Source organism: Biomphalaria glabrata, chromosome 18 (genome assembly GCF_947242115.1).
Source record: "Biomphalaria glabrata chromosome 18, xgBioGlab47.1, whole genome shotgun sequence".
Taxonomy (NCBI): Eukaryota; Metazoa; Mollusca; class Gastropoda; family Planorbidae; genus Biomphalaria; species Biomphalaria glabrata.
The window spans coordinates 4,807,632-4,827,966 of NC_074728.1; the positions used below are offsets into that span (position 1 = coordinate 4,807,632).

At 37.3% G+C, this 20,335-nt stretch overlaps 1 long non-coding RNA gene across 1 annotated transcript; it reads left to right on the forward strand.

Annotated features, from left to right (window-relative positions):
* The first annotated feature begins 69 nt into the window (after window positions 1–69).
* Window positions 70–20,335, forward strand: LOC106056013 (uncharacterized). Its single transcript, XR_008775792.1, has 3 exons — window positions 70–236; window positions 3,581–3,690; window positions 16,668–20,335. It is a non-coding gene; the product is annotated as an uncharacterized LOC106056013 (long non-coding RNA).

Here is a 20,335-nt window from a genome sequence, read left to right on the forward strand (position 1 = left end):
AAGTCAGAACACGTTCTGGCATTGCCCTGCCGCCATGTTGTTTACCTTAGTTACAGGTGCCAGTCATGGTAGGTGTATAAGTAGTGGAGTTACTAGGTATCAGCATGGTCAGAGAAAGAAAAAAACTTTGAGGATAGCACCAGCCCCCCTGGGGCTCACCAACTTCGCCCCTCGGCCCAGACTTGGCCACACTAGTGGCTAACTGTGGCGCCAGAGTGGGATCCGCCTCAAAAAAAGTAAGTTCAAAACATTTTATTAAGTTCTTTCAATTATTCAGCTCAAGTGTCCATTTAAATGTACACTAATGTATTTCTTGTGTATTTAACCTACAATATAGTAGAATGGGCGATAACTACTTCTTATTAGGACTTAATGTATTGTCTCAGAGTTGTCCTGATTAATACATTATATATAGTACGATCATTGTACCATATTATTGCAGTTATATAACCTGAACGTCGGGCTAACAATATCAGATCGACTGATATACGATTTTAAGATCGTCTAGCTGTATGATAGATCTAAGATACGTTTGAAAGATAAGCAATATTTGAGCGAACCAAACGTCTTGTAAATAAAAGACTTGACAAAGTCTATCTTATCTTATCTTATATATTACAGGCGTTACTTCAAAAAGAAGATAATTACGTTCATATGTCAATCTAGTCATGCATGTTAATCAAGTACAAACTCAGCTAAGTCGTAGTTTTGCTGGCTGACCCAGGCAACCCATTAATCTCTCTAATTGCACTAGGAAAGAAGGAGCATTTGTATGAATTTGTTGTAGCGTGTGGAACAAAAAAAATGAGTCTCTATCCTTGTGTCTCTCTGAGTATTTCATTAGGTTTTTGTTTTCTATTTGTAAGTTATGGTTTAGTTCTTTAGGTATTATAGCGACTCTGTGTATCCACTCCCAATATACGACTAGATTGACGCATGGATACACTAAAGATGTTACTATCTTCTGTTTAGAAGAAACGCAATATATAAAATAACATAACACAACGGTCAAATATGGTGAAATATGCAGGATTCACTACATTTTTTTTTTACAATGAGACAAAATTACCAAGAACTACTATAAATGTTTGGTACTTATAAATGGCTACCGAACCGAGGAATTTCGGGTTCGAATCTCGGTGAAGACTGGAAAATTTGAATTTCAATATTTAAGGATGCTCCCAAGTCCACCCAAACTCTAATGGGTGCCTGACAATAATTGCGAATTATTGTTTGGTCGTTCTGCTGGCCAGATGACACCCTCGTTCACCGTAGGCCACAGAAACAGATGACATTTACATTATCCGCCCTATAGACCATAAGGTCTGAAAGGGGAACTACTTAGAGAATGAGGATCTGTTTAGGGGCTCTCGTAAACATAGAGATTTATACGCTCAAGAATAATTAGGTGTAATTTGGTTAGCCCTTCCACAAATAAAAATTGAAATCTGATAAACTAAAAACAACACTGTTAGAAAGGAGTCGCTTTCACTGCTCAATAAATACATACATTTACTTAGAGTCCATATCTTATGGAAAGGGGAGAAAAAAGGGGGAAATCTATAACTTATATCTCTTGTTGTGATGTATATAATGACAATTCAAGAAAACAAATATTAGTAGTAAGTTTAAATGTAAATTTCCATGGGGCAGTTAATTAAAACTCTATTCTGTTTCTATAGCATTGGTTAACTAGGGGCAGGGTGTCAAGCACAACCACAAAATGTCGGGTACCCATTAGAGTTGACATAGAGGTGACCTGGAGGCGCGGTGGCTGAGCGGTAAAGCTATTGACTTCCAAACCGGGGGCCCCGGGTTCGAATCCTGGTGAAGACTGGTATGTTTAATTTCGGGACTTTGTGCGCCTCTGAGTCCACCCAGCTCTAATGGATAAAGGCAGTTGTTCGTTGTGCTGGCCACATGACAACCTCGTTTACCGTAGACCACAGAAACAGATGACCTTTACATCATCTGCCCTATAGATCGCAAGGTCTGAAAGGGAAAACTTGACGTTTTACTTTTAATGCTAACCTGGCTTTCGACTCAGAAACTAAACGCCTAAGTCCACCAAGCTTCACGTTATTATCAAACTTTTTGCAATAAAAATAGAAATCGAAAATCCTACAAAAAAAAATGTTTTCATTTTGTGAGGAAGTGTCTAATGTGTATAGAAAATAGAGGTTAAGAAACGAATTAGCCTTCAACGAGTAAATTTCAAGTTAAATTCTGGTTTACTTAGCACCTAAAGGCAGCACAGAAAGCCCTCTCCCAAATACTCCTTTCCCCACACTGGTCTGAAAAGCAGATTGGATCTAAGCGCTCTGAACATGCTATAAGCATGAACGTTGCGCTATGTAAAAGAATAAAAGCTATTTTTAAACAAAATTAAAATCCATATAAACTCTTTAAAATGTCACAGTGATTTGGACATTTACAGTATAATTCGACATGCTTTGTTTATCTTTTATTGACCAGTGTATAGAGGTGGTATCATGTATGAGGTTTCCATGCTTAGCCAACACAGCTTCGCTCGAGCCGGGATTCAAACTCGTGCCCCTCCAAATGGTTTTTAGCCTCCCAGCCATGCACCCCACGACTAATTTCGTGCTAGCTCGTGCAAGCTGCAACTTAGTCTGTACATGTTGCACGTGTTGGCGTGAGATTAGTACAGTCTAAATGTATATCACATTTTTTACCTATTTCATTATTTCCTATCCATATATTAATCGTGCATGTTGATTAGAGACTTTACCTTCACCTTTACCTATCCCTTAGTCTGTTGGACCGTTGGGGCACCAAGCAGGATTTGTCGAACCTCTTTCTCCATTCCTCCGTCTTTTGCCTTGTTTAAGGCCTCTATCAATGGTGGGCCCGTCCATTATTTTATGTTGTCCTCCCGTCACTTTCTCTGTCTGCCTCTTCCTCTTTTTCCTTGGTACTGCTCCCTGAAGGGGGGTCCTTGTGACTAGAACTCTGATTTCTTATTGATTTTTCTGACAGCCCTTTCCATGCTCTATATGCACTATGTGGATGGTGGCTCTGCTACTTCTAATAATTTGTACCAGCATTTGTAATTTCGAAAATGTAACTTCATCATGGTTTTGGTAAGAGTTCAAATTTCTCTTTCGAAAGGTTTTAGCTTCGAGGCGATCGCCTCTATGCCAGCGTGTTCACACATCCAACAGGTGAAGTAAAAGTACCGCTTTCAGACCTTGCGATCTATAGGGCAGATAATGCTAAGGGCATCTGTTTCTATGCTGACGGTTAACGAGGGTGTCATGGGGCCAGCACAACGACGAACTACCTTTACTTTCCCCAACTAAAGTGAGGTACCTCTTATAGTTGGGTGGACTAGGGGCGTCCTAAGAATCCCGATATCCAAAATCCCATTCTTGACAGAGAATCGAACTCGGGATCTCTCGGTTCGCAAACATATCCAACAAGTTGCAACTTGAGTCTAAATATAAAAATGAAACCTTGTTTAAAACGTATCCCATATCTGGTAATTTATTTAAATGTTGGTTTTATTTATCAAGCCTATCAATAAAATACATCGGTTATTTTATGTTCTATTTGACAGGTCAGATGTCATCACATTTTGGAATGAATGATGACATTTCAGGACAATGTCAGTGTCATACTAAATCCTGGACACATATGGACCATCAATCCGGCTCTCCTCACACTATGGTAATGGAACACACATTGATATTACAACAGATGTTTAAAAAAAACAAAACGTTATTACATGAAAAAGAGGTGATTTACTCTGTAATTGGAGGCGCGGTGGCTGAGCGGTAAAGCGCTTGGCTTCTGAACCGGGGGTCCCGGGTTCGAATCCTGGTGAAGACTGGGATCTTTATTTCGAAATCCCTAGGCGCCTCTGAGTCCACCCAGCTCTGATGGGTACCTGACATTAGTTGGGGAAAAGTAAAGGCGGTTGGTCGTTGTGCTGGCCACATGACACCCTCGTTAACCGTAGGCCACAGAAACAGATGACCTTTACATCATCTGCCCTATAGACTACAAGGTCTGAAAGGGGAACTTTACTTTACTTTTACTCTGTAATTACGATTTGTATTATAAATAGTATTTACTTCCGCGGGACAACATTGGACATTCATCTGATGTGTTCTTAAATATAGGCTCGTTCTAACAAGCGAAGCCCGTGTTAATTGTAATAGGTTTGGTGTTAAGGGGTCAGGCTAAGGTTTTTAAAAAATATTTTGCTTGTTTCGTAACTAGGATATTCACGCAATTGTGCTGCTGAGTGCCAACTTATTGAATAGGTTTGTGAAGAAAGGGAGAGAGAGAATTTATTATTTATAGCAAGAGATAAACAACTTTCCACAGACGCGCTATATAACATTGGTGCCCTCTATAACTCCTGCGCCATTAATGACATTCTTAATATACCACGACATCTTCCATGACACATGACGGCATATAACACATGTCGCCCTTTATAATACATGACACCCTTCGTAACTCGTGGCGCCCTTCATAACCCATGACGCCCTTCATAACCCATGACGCCCTTTATAAACCATGACGCCCTTTATAATCCTTGCCTCTCTTCATAGTCAATGACACCCTTCATGAAAATTTCTGGACACATCCTTGAGGTAGCCCTGGTAGATGTATCCCCACACTAACAGTCATAGTGCACAGTCTTAAACCTACTTCTTCATAATGAAAGATCCAACTCTCCATTGTTCCATTGTCCCGGACATATCAACACAACTATTAAATGCTCATCAGCCTTTTTGCCATTGCTATTTTTAAAAAGTCTCTACGCCAACATAAAAGTCGTATACAAAAGAATATTTATCCACTTTCCTACCTATTGCTACCAATCGAATACATACGTTTCCCCTCCCTCACCCCCTTTCGTATTTTTTTCTCTTACACATGAGACGCCTATAGAAAACGATGTTCTGTCAATGTCATATTTGTAAGGGGGATAATCAATTTTTATTTGACGTCTCTATTTTTGAACTTCAGTCTCGGATCGTCCAATCGTTTTAGCGAAAAAAGACAGCTCTATTGCTTTGTGTTTTCATTTAAAAAGAGTAGATTACACTTCTCAGACCTTGAGACCTATAGAGCGGATGATGTGAAGATCATGTTTCTAAGACCGACAGTTGACGAGAGTGTTGTGTGGCTAACACAACGACCAACCAACTTTGCAACTATTGTCAGGCACCCATTAGAGTTTGGTGGACTTGAAATTCTTGCAATTCAAATATTCCAGTCGAGATTCGAACCTAAAACTCCATAGTTCGGAAGCCAATAGTTTACTTCTCAGCCCGGTGTTTTCATTTAGTTTCCTATTGGTCGACCAATGCAATACTGCAGTACTGTCGGAAATGGCCCAACCTGGGTACGTACATCAACTTGCCTCAACGAGGCACTCGGCTAAAACCGATTTTAAGAAGAAGCTCTTAGGCTAGATGGGTAGCAACACAAGACTCCTGTGGAAGTGTCTCTAAGGGAGTGCGAGAGTTTTCCCATATTGCACAGTAGGGAGTTGTAAGAGAGCTTCCACGTCCCTGTCAATAATCAAGGCGCCGTTCCTCAGCGGTCCATTTCATCAACTGCTACTCCTGCACAGTTAGGCTGGTAAACTATAGGAAAAATTGGGGGGGGGGGGGTTCCCTTGTGCTCAGCTTTCTAGTCCATGCTTCAGAGTTTCCGACCCATTAGAAAAAGCTGCACATTAGCTTGGACCTCTTCCAGACAGCGCTTTTTTCTATACGGTTTACAGGCCTAGAGTTTCAAGAACTTCCACTTAACTGTTTTGTGTTTCTGCAGATCCGAACAGCGCACCAAAATAGTTATATGCCATTTAAATCATACCGTATCAACGCTTCCTTTACTTATATACTTGATACACCAAAAAGTTAAGTTTTTTTTATCATGTATAAAAATCTCTAATACCTGCTGAATCTTTCTTTATCTGCCGCGGCAATGTGTCAATATGAATAACAATCCACAATGGGTCTAGCCAATGACAATCGCCCATTTCCCCGCATTCCGATCTGTCCCGCTTTGGACACGACCTTCCAACAGCGGATATTTATTTTCTTATTACAGAGCTCAGCTTCCATTGTCCCCCCAAATCAATAAGTTCAATTACTAATCTTTTCAGAGTGGAAAATATTTTTATGGCGTATAATTTCAATCGTGCGTGACGATGGCCGGAAGTCTGCCTGAAGCAGCCGATGATCGGAGTTGGATTCTAAAATAAACTTAGAAAAATTATTTAAAAAATTGTAGAAAAAAAAAAACGCAATGTTCGTTTGAGGTTAATGACTTTGGTGTGTTGTGTTGTTATGGAAAATGCTTGCGTTTTTCTATTAGTTAAAATATATACTAATGTGACTAATAAAACTATGGCAGATAATGAATTGGTTCTGATGTAACTATATGTGGCCTAATTCAGGGGAGACTATAGATGTGCAAGTCAGAGAAACGAGGTTTTTGTTTTAGATAAAGTAGTTGTATTTTGTTTAAATTGTTCAGGATAATATTTCACTTGTGTATTTATATACGGAGGCTCGGTGGTTCCCGGGTTCGAATCCTGATGAAGACAGTGATTTTTAATTTCTGGATCTTTAGGCGCCTCTGGGTCCACCCAGCTCTAAAGGGTACCTGGCACTAGTTTGGGAAAAATAAAGCCGGTTGCTGGCCACATGACTTCATCTTCAACAGTATGCCACAGAAACAGATGACATTTACATCATCTGCCCTATAGACCACAAGGTCTGAAAGGGGAAGTTTTTTGGTATCTAAATACATATCTACATTGAATTTAAATGTTAGATACATTGACTAGGTTAAAACGTTTTTTTACTCAAAGTTGTTTATTTTTTTCTCAAGTTCTACATTAAGAGTATATTTAGCCTACATGAGTTGAAGTGTACAAAATATGTTCTGCATACAGAAATTATCAACCGTATATCAAAATGTTTGTTGATATATTTTTCCCCCTCTCATTTTAATTACCATGTGCTTAGCAAGTATGTGTTTGTGTGTGTGTGTGTTAGTGCGTGTTGCGTGTACCTCTGACACAGCCCCATTATTACGACCGTTTAGTTTTGCTATTTAACAGCCAACACATGCAGCGCCCTAACACAAGAGAAGTAATGGCTTGGCGGGGAGGGAGGGGTGGGGGGTTTGGTCCTGTTTATTTGCAAGGGGTGAACCGTTTGTTATTGATACGAAATTAAGGATTTCTTTTTTTTTTAGCTGCAAGTTTAACGTGATTTAATTTGAGACGCTAAAATCCCTGATAATTTCCATTGCCACCTTATCTTGTATCACACACGCTAGTTATCGCTCTGACTGCAAGGATTGGACCTTATCCCCTCCCCCACCCGGGTGTCTCTCTTGTTCTAGCTATCATTATATATATATATGTACACACACATACAATTTATTTCATAAATCTAGTTTAATGTCTTAAAAAATCTCTTGTCACCCTCATCCATTATACCTTTTCTCTCTCTCTTTCTCTCTCTCTCAATCTTTTTTCGCTTTCTCTTCTATTTTACATATTATTCTGTCTTTCTCTCTCTCTCTCTCTTATTTTCTCTTTGTCTCTTAGCCTCTCACTCTCTCTCTCTCTCTCTCTCTCTCTCTCTCTCTCTTTGTCTCTTTCTCCCCTTTTTCATTTTGTTTTCTCACTTTCTGGGACACTTTTGGAGATTTTATTTTTACAGCGCATTTTTCAATCTAAGGATATCTCTTTTGTGGACCAGTGGGGGAGTGGGTATCTGGGAGAGATTTCCTTGCTGCTTTAAGGCGCTCAGGAAACACATTTCTGCTCAAGTCGAGATTCGAACTCAAATACGTTTGATAGGTGGCCAATCGGTTTTTACCACTCATCCACACGTGCAACAGTCTCACAATAAACTAAATTTTGTTAATAACGCTAAATTGAAAAATAATTTTACCAAATAAATAGCAAAAGAAAAAAAAAAGGAAGCCTTCAAATGGAAGAGCATTACTTACTAACTACTTAATCCTGCGCACTCCCAGGGGAGCAAAGCACCGCAACCACACCTCTCCACCGAACTCGGTTCTGAGCAGCTTTTTTCATCTGCTCCCATGTCATTCCAGTACCCTCAGCTTCACTGATGACTGACCTCTTCCAGGTTTGCTTGGGTCTTCCCACTTTCCTCTTTCCTTTTGGGTTCCAGTCAAGTGCCTGCCTTGCAACATTGGTAGCTGGTTTTCGCAAGGTGTGTCCTATCCAGCTCCATTTTCGTTTTGTGATGTCTTGGGCTATGGGCTTTTGTCTAGTTCTCTCCCACAAATTGACAGGAGTTATCTTTCCTGAAAGAGTTTAGACCTTTTTCTTTTTTTTTTTTTTCTATAGTTTTAAACGTGCACAAAAATTATAGCATTTAAAAAAACAAAACCATAGATAATCAAAACTTTCTGTATTCTGTCTATCAGATACACCAATACGTTCTCTTTTTCTTCCGCTGTAGATGAAAATCTCCAATGTCTCCTATCAGACTCAATACAACACTTAGATACAAGACGTTGTCTATTCTGTAGTTAAATCTTATTGACTGTATAGAAACACATGACATCCTTATATTTACAATGTTCCAAATATTTGTTTTACAAAATATGAGAACTTTATTGCCCACTAGAGACAAGATCTATGATATTTACTTTGGAAGTATTGCATTGAACTGTTGATAGCTATACTGCTATAACTTATTTGTTAATGATTTGTTATCTTAAATGGTGAATAGCTTTTGCGGGAGGCTTTGTACTTACTAGAACCGGCACTTGGTGTCCCTATTTGACACCTGCCATGTGGTCTTTCTCGGAATACTACCATGAGTCATAACATTAAGTATCGGATAACTGTTGCTGTTGTTTGTTTGCTAGTCTTTTTGTTTACTTTATCTCAGAACTTGTCGAATTCTTGTTTAGTGCCACGTAAGCAAGTACGTTTGTGTCTCCCCTTTTAACACTACCCACCCACAAATATTTATTGTACATTTTTATAGTTCTAGGAAGAGTGCTGCTATTTTGCATTATCCAAAATACATAACACCTTATACAAAATAATTAGCATAACACGAATTCATTCTATAGATGACAAACTTATATTTAGTAAAACTGTTATCCCTGAGTTTGGAATTCAATTCATTTTCAAACATTTTTTTTTAGTAAACTTAATCTCTATGCACAAACGGCTTGTAGGTGGTATATCAATGGGAATGGGGCAGTTCGCCCTTGTTAGGGTAAAAATTTGGCTTGACCTACTTTTAAATACAAAATTGTGCTGTTATAAATAATTTGCATAACAAGTTTGCCAACTGTAACGGTTCATTTCATATAGATAAGTAATAGATAAAACGACACATTTATCTTTTAGGAACGTGATGGTAAAGCGCTTGCAGTAGCGGCCCTAGGGGGTGGTAAGTGGGGCAACCGCCCCTGACCCGCGTCTGAGAGGGGGGGGGGACGCAATAGTAGATTTCCTTCTCAACTTCAACTTCGCAATCCAGATCAGTTCTCATTGACTAGGACTTGTTACTCAATAGTTTGGAAGACTTACCGGCTGGTTCTCCTCTGTAATTGATAGTCACTTTCCGATTTCAGCGTGTCTAGTTTGTTGATTTTTCAGGCAAAATGTTTCTGAATCGTTAATTATGTTTATTAACTTTAAAAAAGCGAAAATCTTTCATGCAGAACAATTACGATACAGAATGTAATTAGTGAAATGCCAATATTTCAATACCGTCGCATGTTAATATGTTTAGTAGCAAAAATAAGGCCTACTGAGTTAGAGGCGGACGTGCCCGTTAGAGTGATGCGGTACAGTACATATAGGCTCAGGGCCCCGATTATGACACTTTCCCAGAACCCCGCTCTCTTCTGAGCCCCTCCCCCACCCGAGCGCTTGGCTTCCAAACTGAAGGATCTCGGGTTCAATTTCCTGTGAAGACTGGGATTGCAAATTTTGGGATTTGTATGACGCCCCTGAGTGTTGGGGGGTAACGAGTTGGGGAAAGTTATGGGGGTTGGTCGTTGTCCTGGCTACACGACATCCTTGTTAACCATCGGCCATAGAAACAGATGATCTTTACATCATCTATCGCAAGATCTGAAAGTGGGGAACTTAACTTTTTATCACGAACTACAGATTTATATAACGGGGCTCTGAATCACTGATCTGAATTCAAAAGTTTGCTGAACCTTTTTTTTGTTATTATTATTGATAATTAGAACAAACACATTAATTGCTGTCGTGGAGTTTCGTGCCGCCATGTACGCCACGAGATCACGTCTGCCCGAAAGCTCAGACGACCAAGATTGGATCATTCCGTGGCGGAAAATTTTTTTTTTTTTTTCGTTGGCAGGGACGTGAACTCTGAAAGGAATATCCGTGTGCTATTGTAGAGTTACTTCTTCTTTATCCTGGATTAAGGGACCAACAACAATGGTGTCGTCAAACGAGCTTGGTGTATCCCCCGTCCTAATGGCGCATTGTGGAGGGCTTCTATTATGTCTTGCAAACTTTGTGCTCCGAGGTGTGGGAACCCATTCACATAAACACGCACAGGAGCAGCAACAAAACGCATGTTTATAAAATATACTAGCTGGCACTTCGCTTAGAGATCCACTGTTAATGCTATGTACACACAGATGATTTCGTTTTGGCTTCATTATAATCCCCATACAGGCTTTACAACTAGCATTACACAGTTCTAAACGAACAAGAGAAAACACAAAAATTCCTTTAAAAAAAAAACAACAAAGCTTATCTAAAGGGGAAGAGCATCGCCCTTAAAACTATATCTATCAATAATGTACAAGTTATTTCTCTTATTCGATATCAAACAAAATAATTGATTACCAATAATTAATTGATTAATTCAGTATTTTATATTGCTTCATGTTTTGTTAGGTACAATTAATAAATATTTAAAGCATGGAATTGATCGGAGAATGCGTGAGGGAGAAATAGCGATAACAATTATTTAGAGGGACTAGACCCAACAAATTTAGCCATATCTGTGAATACTGAAGGATTAGTTTCCTTTAGTGTCGAACAAAATAATTTTTAGTTCGCAACCTTATTTTTGACTAGTAAAGATATGCACAGTGCTGCATTTAAGCTAATAATGGAAACAAACCCAAATCAATTTTCACAAATTTAATATCATCCTTGTGTTTTAGAATTAGGTGGTTCGCTAAAAATGCTCAAATATAAAACTTTTCTAGACTATAAGACCTTCTATTGTTATAAGTACTTGCATAGCTCAGTATCGACCTTCCACCTTTGATGCTCGAAATCCCAGAGTTCGAATTCAGACTCGAACAGCTTTTTTTAAAAATATAGCTTTTGAAAAAGCCGCACGGAAACCCTCTAGCAGATACCTCCCACCTGTAGCTTCAACTGGTCCACCAAAGTGATTGGACTTAGAGCAATGGGCATTTCATAAGCACTTAAATTGCGTTAAACAAAAACAGTTGATACAATTTTGTCCTATTGTACAAATATGTTATTGTTTGTCTAGACTTATTAAAAGCTAATGACACGATTTATACGAAATAATTGATGCAATTTCACTCAATTTTTATTTTTTTTTAGTATTTTTCTTTTTTACCTGTTAACCATTAGAGATACAGGACGCTGTCAGCTTTTACGATAAAAGTTATTTGTTATTTATTTTTTTATTTTTGGCACATCGCTACAATTTAGGTCACGCCGTGCCCATAATCTAACAATCTTTCGCAATTATCTAAAAGAAAAATATTCACTCTAAATTTTAACAAGATTGCTCAATATTGATTTCTTTAATTTTACCTAGATCTAAAATCTAAACCTTTCAATTTGTATTAGCTATATCAGCTTTTTAGGAGAGACTAATTAGGATTGGAAAGAATGTTTCTAGAACATTGTGAATATGGGAGCACAGGAAACAGCTCGAATCAAGTCCCGAATAAAAATTGTCGATTCGAACTCTAGCTCTTGTTGGAAAGGCAAGCGGTTAATGCCACTCAGCCATACACCCCACTTTGTTTTAGTTTAACCCAACTTCAATTAAACGTTTACCATTTTAAGAAATGCAGTCACAAACACGGTCATTAATATGCATCAACAACCATGCACATATGTACACACACACACACACAAAATCGTGATCATACACATTGTCAGAGGCTTAAAAACACAGATACATATATACACACACACATAGACACAACCGTGATCATACACACAGGCAGAGGCTCATACATACACATACAGACACAACCGTAATCATACACACCCTCAGAGGCCCTTCAGCACATGCACAGGTGAGCGTATTGTGTTTTTTAAGAGAATCCCAATAGGGCAATCGCTGAATGTTGAATGCAGATCGATACGAGCCTGGGCCACAACGGAATTGAGTTAACCTGATTGATTTTTATTTTCTTTGGAATTATTGTTAGACTGAATTTGTGCATAAATTAGAGTTTCCCCTCTCACGGTGCTGGCTTCCTGCTTCAGCAATCAGCAGAGTTTCTGGTCCATCGATAGCTCTTCTTTAATCTTTCTTTTACTTCATCCGTGACTCTTTACTGAGGCTTTCTGGTTGTAATGTTTGTCCCTGAGGCTTTCTTGTGTCATGTTTGTCGCTGATACTTTCTTGTTATCGTGTTTGTCGCTGATACTTTCTGGTTGTTATGTTTGTCCCTGAGGCTTTCTTGTGTCATGTTTGTCCCTGAGGCTTTCTGGTTGTCATGTTTGTCCATGAGGCTTTCTGGTTGTCATGTTTGTCCCTGAGGCTTTCTGGTTGTCATGTTTGTCCCTGATACTTTCTGGTTGTCATGTTTGTCCCTGAGGCTTTCTGGTTGTCATGTTTGTCCCTGAGGCTTTCTGGTTGTCATGTTTGTCCCTGAGGCTTTCTGGTTGTCATGTTTGTCCCTGAGGCTTTCTGGTTGTCATGTTTGTCCCTGAGGCTTTCTTGTGTCATGTTTGTCCCTGAGGATTTCTGGTTGTCATGTTTGTCCCTGATACTTTCTGGTTATCATGTTTGTCCCTGATACTTTCTGGTTGTCATGTTTGTCCCTGATACTTTCTGGTTGTCATGTTTGTCCCTGAGGCTTTCTGGTTGTCATGTTTGTCCCTGATACTTTCTGGTTGTCATGTTTGTCCCTGAGGCTTTCTGGTTGTCATGTTTGTCCCTGATACTTTCTGGTTGTCATGTTTGTCCCTGAGGCTTTCTGGTTGTCATGTTTGTCCCTGATACTTTCTATTTGTCATGTTTGTCCCTGAGGCTTTCTGGTTGTCATGTTTGTCCCTGAGGCTTTCTGGTTGTCATGTTTGTCCCTGAGGCTTTCTGGTTGTCATGTTTGTCCCTGAGGCTTTCTGGTTGTCATGTTTGTCCCTGAGGCTTTCTGGTTGTCATGTTTGTCGCTGATACTTTCTGGTTGTCATGTTTGTTCCTGATACTTTCTGGTTGTCATGTTTGTTCCGATACTTTCTGGTTGTCATGTTTGTCCCTGATACTTTCTGGTTGTCATGTTTGTTCCTGATACTTTCTGGTTGTCATGTTTGTTCCTGATACTTTCTGGTTGTCATGTTTGTTCCGATACTTTCTGGTTGTCATGTTTGTTCCGATTCTTTCTGGTTGTCATGTTTGTTCCGATACTTTCTGGTTGTCATGTTTGTTCCGATACTTTCTGGTTGTCATGTTTGTCCCTGATACTTTCTGGTTGTCATGCTTGTGCCTGATACTTTTTTGTTGTCATGTTTGTCCCTGATACTTTCTGATTGTCATGTTTGTTCCGATACTTTCTGGTTGTCATGTTTGTCCTTGATACTTTCTGGTTGTCATGTTTGTCCTTGATACTTTCTGGTTGTCATGTTTGTCCTTGATACTTTCTGGTTGTCATGCTTGTGCCTGATACTTTTTTGTTGTCATGTTTGTCGCTGATACTTTCTTGTCATGTTTGTCCCTGATAAGAAAGCTTTATAATGCTTTTATTAAAGTCCGAGTAACGATTATACTATGACATTGAAATTTGTAAACACATTTTCACCACGTTTCACAGACATTAAAAAGACACCAAGTATCACCGTTAACGCCACATAAATATATTTGTGGTTCAAAGTATTGAAAATATTTCTTATGCCTTATGATGAGACACATTTGTACAAGTGCTTCTTCGTCTCTAATGGCATTGAAGCATGGAGCGGGTTGTTTGAATCAGCCATGAAAACTATTGATTTAGCTGGCATTCGTTAACATGTTCGACAAGATTAACAAGCGGAGACGTGTAAGACGTAATAATTTTCTATTTCTGAATGAACGTCTGTAAATTTTAAGATAACATATAACATTAAAAACAGATGGCGTACTTGACATAGATCTGTAGGAACAATGAAGTGTTAAAATCCAGTTGTAGGCCTGGGACTAACCGAACAGTGCAAATAAAAACCTTAAGGAACGAAGAAGATATAGACAAAATTTCTGTACAAAAAATGGTTGCATAAAGTCATCTCATTAAAAATAAAAATTACTTTTTTTCTTTTACCAAATTGATTTTTTTCGAGATTGCTAACCTTTCTTTAATGAATTAAACATTTTTTTCCCCCTCGCATGCAATTTGAAAGTGAAATTTAAGTGCGCGATTAAAGGAGAAAATGCAAATGAAAAGAAAAAAAATGGAACATTAACGAACCCTTGAGAGTAGCAGAAGACATATCGATCTGTTTGTTCAAATTAAGACTAATGGCGTTTTTAGCGGGAACATGTTTTGAAATAAAGTCTTTTTTTTAAATCTATTAACCATTACTTAATTTCAGTGCCCGTTCAAAGAAGTTTGAACGAGGAGCGCACAGAACTCTACGATATGCACCGTAGGGTAGCGGTTCTCAACCTTTTATGCTCGGCGACCCCTTTTTACAATCCAACACTCTGCCGCGACCCCCCCCCACACACACACACACACAGACATACATACAGCAATAGAAGAGTAGACAATTTTCGATTGTCTTAGGCGACCCCTGGCAAATCGTGATAAAGGAGACCATTAGGATGTCTTTTGATTTAGTTTCTGGGCTCTGAATGAAAAATGATTATTCCGGCACTAAAATTAAAGTATGGAGTGTAGTTCAATTATAAAATTTGTTATTATTACAAGTTAGCGCCTTACAGAAGTTACACGGTTTCTGTGTATTACTTGTGTGAGTTTCAATCGCCTTTCACTTTCAAGAGTTAGAAAAGCATTATCTACTAAAGTTCTGCATTGGGCATTTGGATACTTTAAATCTGTTTCAGTTGCTCAGAGATCCTCTATTTATAAGTCATAAACATACCATGATTATCTTATCTTATAAATTAAAGACGTTCCTCTAAAAGTTAATCTTCGCCTATTCATGCAACAGTATGGTCGTAAATGTTGATTGGAGACTTAAATGCTGACCATTATAGGTAACCCGCTCGCTGTTGACGGTCGTTGACTTGTAGCACTAAACTGCTGGTAGACAACTCAACCGAGAGAGGCGTATTCTATTTGATCTTATAAAGCTTGAAAGAACTTGAATAACTTCTTTGTGAACAAGAAATAATTATAATTTTTATAACAATATTCAGAAATTTAACTAGATGTAGTAGATCAGTGATACCCAATCTAATTCAACCTGCGGGCCAAATTAAGTTCCGACACTCGTGTCGCGGGCCACATGACCGAAAAGGTACAAAAAACGGAAAGAAACTGATCTGAAAGATTTTTAATAGAAACCTGTTGATCTAGTAAATACTACTTGCTGTACTTACATTAATAAATGGCATATATCAGACAGGTATGTTGTTTTTTTTTTTCGTAGGAAACGGCTTCGTTTCTCTACTTAAAATGTGAGCAAAATTGTAGGTAGCTAGCCAACGATTCATTTTCTTGTCTCTTTTTGGTAAATATTCCCATCGATCCTCCAATTTCTAGGAGTAGTTTAAAAAATCTTTTTAGTCGCGGCTCAAACCAAGGTCATTGTGCCAATCCATCAGAAGGCCCTAACGTAGCTAAGACATTTCTCAACATTTTCCTTTTCGAAAAGGTGTGTGTGTGGGGGGGAAGGATTTACTACTCCTCGTGTCGACGTTTCGGCGGGCCGGATGAAACCACGTCGCGGGCCGGATATGGCCCGCGGGCCGTATTTTGGGCATCACTGTAGTAGATGAACCATAGTCGCTCTACGACTGAAGGAGGCCGACTAACTAAAACGGGTGTTTTAAACGAAATCTAACTCACTACAAAAACACGTCTTTTGAGTCTGGCATTCTGGAGTCGTCTGGTAAACCCAAGGCAGCTTGCGACACTGCCGCTTAACTTGCATCATTCACTTGAATAGCCGCCATCCAATCACTAACCTCTTCTCACCGTCAACATATGAACACACACACAAACACACAACACACACACACTCTACAACACTGCTCCGTGCGCTAATGATAGATTGAGCTCTTGTATGAATGTGCCATAACCTACGGAATTAGAAATAAGCCTCTTTTATTTATTGGATCTTTTTTTATTATTATTAATATGATTTTTCGAGAATTTAAAATAAATAAAGTAATTAATTTGAAATAACATTATCATGGGTTATGTATGATGAACACCTAAACCATTTTTTTTATTTCTTTTAGGAAGGACTAAACCAAGTGTCCGGATACCTTTGAATCACACATGAAATATGTCTAAGAAATAGATAGGGGCCGAGATTTTCTTTCCTCCAAATCAAATGCGGGCATCATTCAACAACATCACCACCCACTGTGCCCCCTCTTGCACTTTCCAGCGACCCAGCTATGTCCACTGAAGCCTCACACTGCCTCCGTGTCCAACTTTGAGGCATGGACATGACTGCCTTATCGCTTCTAGAACAAGTGACCCGTGACGGATCAGCCTTCCAGAACTATGACATCCAAGGGAATAACTTATCGTTCATTATCTTCTGTCATAACGATAGCACTTTTTTTTTTTGGTGGACGCCGAAGAACTCAATATGTTTTCTGAATGTGCAAGAAAAAGAAGTCCATCTATATTTAACTAATAATTTATCAGAAGAGAATAACAACTTCTAAGTTTTAAAGTAACATTGCTGTATTTATTTTTCAATTGATGTTTAGAGTTATTAGCTATTTGGATCAAAACTGAACCGTATGATAGAATTTATAAGGAACTCTAGCTAGCAAATAGGAAACGCAATTTTAAAAACACTTAATTATTTAATTAATGTCATAATTCATGGTAAATAGAATTTCTGTGTTTTTCCCACCTAATTTTTCATTTAAACGCTATGTCAGTATAACTTTTTTTTTGTTGTTTACTTATTTATTTGTTCTAGTGAAATTATTTTAGTAAGGATTAATTTTCTTTTGTTCTCTTAGGTAAACTTTTTTTTCTGTTTATATTATATACTGCAATTACATTAATTTCTTCCCCTTTACCCCTGATTACGGAAGAAAAAAAAACCAATGTAGGCCTACTACTTTAGTACTTCATAACTGAAACACTACTATAATCAGGATCTTAAAGCAAAGAATTATCTATTATTATGATTATCTACAGTGAATATTATATGCAATTAGTTTTAGAATGGAATCATATTAACATAGTGAAATGCATACACTTCTTTGACGCCTGGAACTTCAATTGGGAAGTAACTCTAGCATCTGTTGGCGATTGAACTCAATTCTAGCCTTTACTTTGAAAGACGTTTGACTTGTTAAATGCGATGTTTACTTCACCTCAAATTAATCAGATTTTATTTTTATATATCACGTAAATCCTATAGTCTCATTATATAACAAAATTAAACGCAGTCCGTTACATTAAAATTTATAATGGCTATTAATTTCCAGATATTGTTTCACGTTCGATATGTCTGTCTCGGGGATATAATTTCTATTTTATAGCATCACCTCATTTCTTCTCTAACCTGACCAATAGAGAGTCCTCTCTAACTGAATCCTTGGTCAGCTCCTAACACACGTACAAACTCTGAAAATATAATCTTCATCTATATTCTAGAATATATCTTCCTGCTAACCTCTGTCCAGAGTGTGTGTACTATAATCCCTAGGATCCCTCATGCTTTATGCTTATCCTATACCCAAACTCTTGAATATAATCTCAAACTAAAATCTCTCGCTTCGCTCTAATCTCACTCTGAACTCTAACCCTTGAAATATAATCTCTAACAAAAAGTCTTTTTTATTGTAACTTCCAGCTTATGCTTCAATATCACCATTTTTTTTATTTTTTTTTTCTTGTGTGGGTTTATTTTTTTTTTTTATATTTGTTTTGGTCAGCTTGTAGGTAGACCTGCTTAGGTGAGAACAGTATTGATAATTACCTTGTAAGTATTGGTGTAACATAACTCTGATTGTTTTGTTTGAGGATTTTTCAGTAGATTATTGTCCCTTTCACTTTTCATTCGAAAGTTAGCTTTTTTTCCAATTCTGATATTCACTTATACACTGCATTCGTTAGATTTAGTTTTAGGTGTGCAGCATATGCTGGAATAGGTCCACCTACACAGCATCCATTTCTGGTTTCAGTTTTAAATCTTTTAATTAAATGATGCAATTGTTAATTACAGAAAATAGTTTCAGACTATCTGGATATATGCCTAGACTAATGTAGTATGCATCTTATTTTTAAACCAATTAATGAAGTAGAATTTTAAATTAAAGTGAAAGAAAAATAAATTAAAGGTAAAAATAAAAAATAAATGGTGATTCAAAATTATATGTCATTATTTATTGTTATTATATAATTATAACTATAATTATTATTATTATTATATAGGTTTCAGGGATGTGTAGGTAGACTTTGACCTGTGTGGTAGATTTATTTTTGTTTCTTTAGCTTAAGAAAATAATTTAACAATGAATAGCATTGCCAAACTAATTGGTTTGTATTATCTTGCGTGCTGTTTCTTACATTCTGGGTTTTTTGTTTTGTTGGGTTTTTTTAAGAAACTATAAAGAGAGAAAGAGTGAGAGAAAGAGAGGGAGAGAAAGTAGAAGAGACATGGGGGAAGAGAAAGATTGAGACAGAGATAGACTGATACACTCTGCTATTTAAAACAATAATAGTAACAACATATGTGAGTGTGTATTCGTGAGAGAGAGAGAGCGAGAGAAAGAGAGAGAGAGAGAGAGAGAGAGAAAGATAAATAAAATATAACAAGAAAAAAATTATATCTGAGGCATTCCTAAACATTCCTAATTAACAATGTACATAATCATTTTATCGTGTAAATATTTCACTATTATCTATTTTATTCTATTCTATTCATTTCGTTTACACATTTCACAATAACCCTTATCGAGTCCGTCCACTAAGATCGATAAGTTATTTATCATCTCTGTACATAGCGCAAATGTAGAACTATAACAATGGGATGTAGGCTACACTACAATATCCCCAGGAGAAAAATTAAATACTCAAGGGAAAAAAACTCTGAAAGAATGGGGGAAGGGGCTGAACGAAAGGAAAAATAGAGAGAGAAAGAGAGAGAGAGAGAGAGAGAAGAGAGAGATAGAAGAGAGAGAGAAGTGATATAGAGAGAGAGAGAGAAAAGAGAGAGAGAGAGAGAGAAAGGGAGACATAGCTTATGAGTTTAAAAAAGGGGGTAAAAAAGAAGAATGAGAGAGAGAAATAACAAAAAAAGAACAGATTTTGTTTCTATTTTTATTCAGATTATGTTTTACATATAACTTTATACATACAACTAAATATAAGCAACGAAGATTATATATATATATAAATATATATATATATATACATATATATACATATATATATATATATATATATATATATATATATATATATATATATATATATATAATACCATATACATCAGTATACATACAAACTTATATAATAAATATTAAAGTGTATTTTATATGTTAAACATATTTCACTTACCTATGTACAAATCAATGTAAATAATGATTATTTAATTTATAATGTATGAAAAATGTATTTATTCTCAATGGATATTGTGGCTTTTGCCGAAACCACATATTCCACATGTGGGTCGCTTAGCCACACCATTCCACTGTAATCATCAGAGCTATACCTGTGATAAAATCAGAACTCCGTCCATTTTTATTTTTTTTTTACATTTATATATATATATTGTTTTGTATTCTGTGTATGCGCCACTTGAGGTCGCTGTCTGACACGTGACAGCGCCATCTTTGTGACGCGACTTATGTATGTACATATCATTATATATTTTTATCTTCATATTTAAAAAAAAACTTTGTTTTAAATAAATTATAATTTGTATCACAAA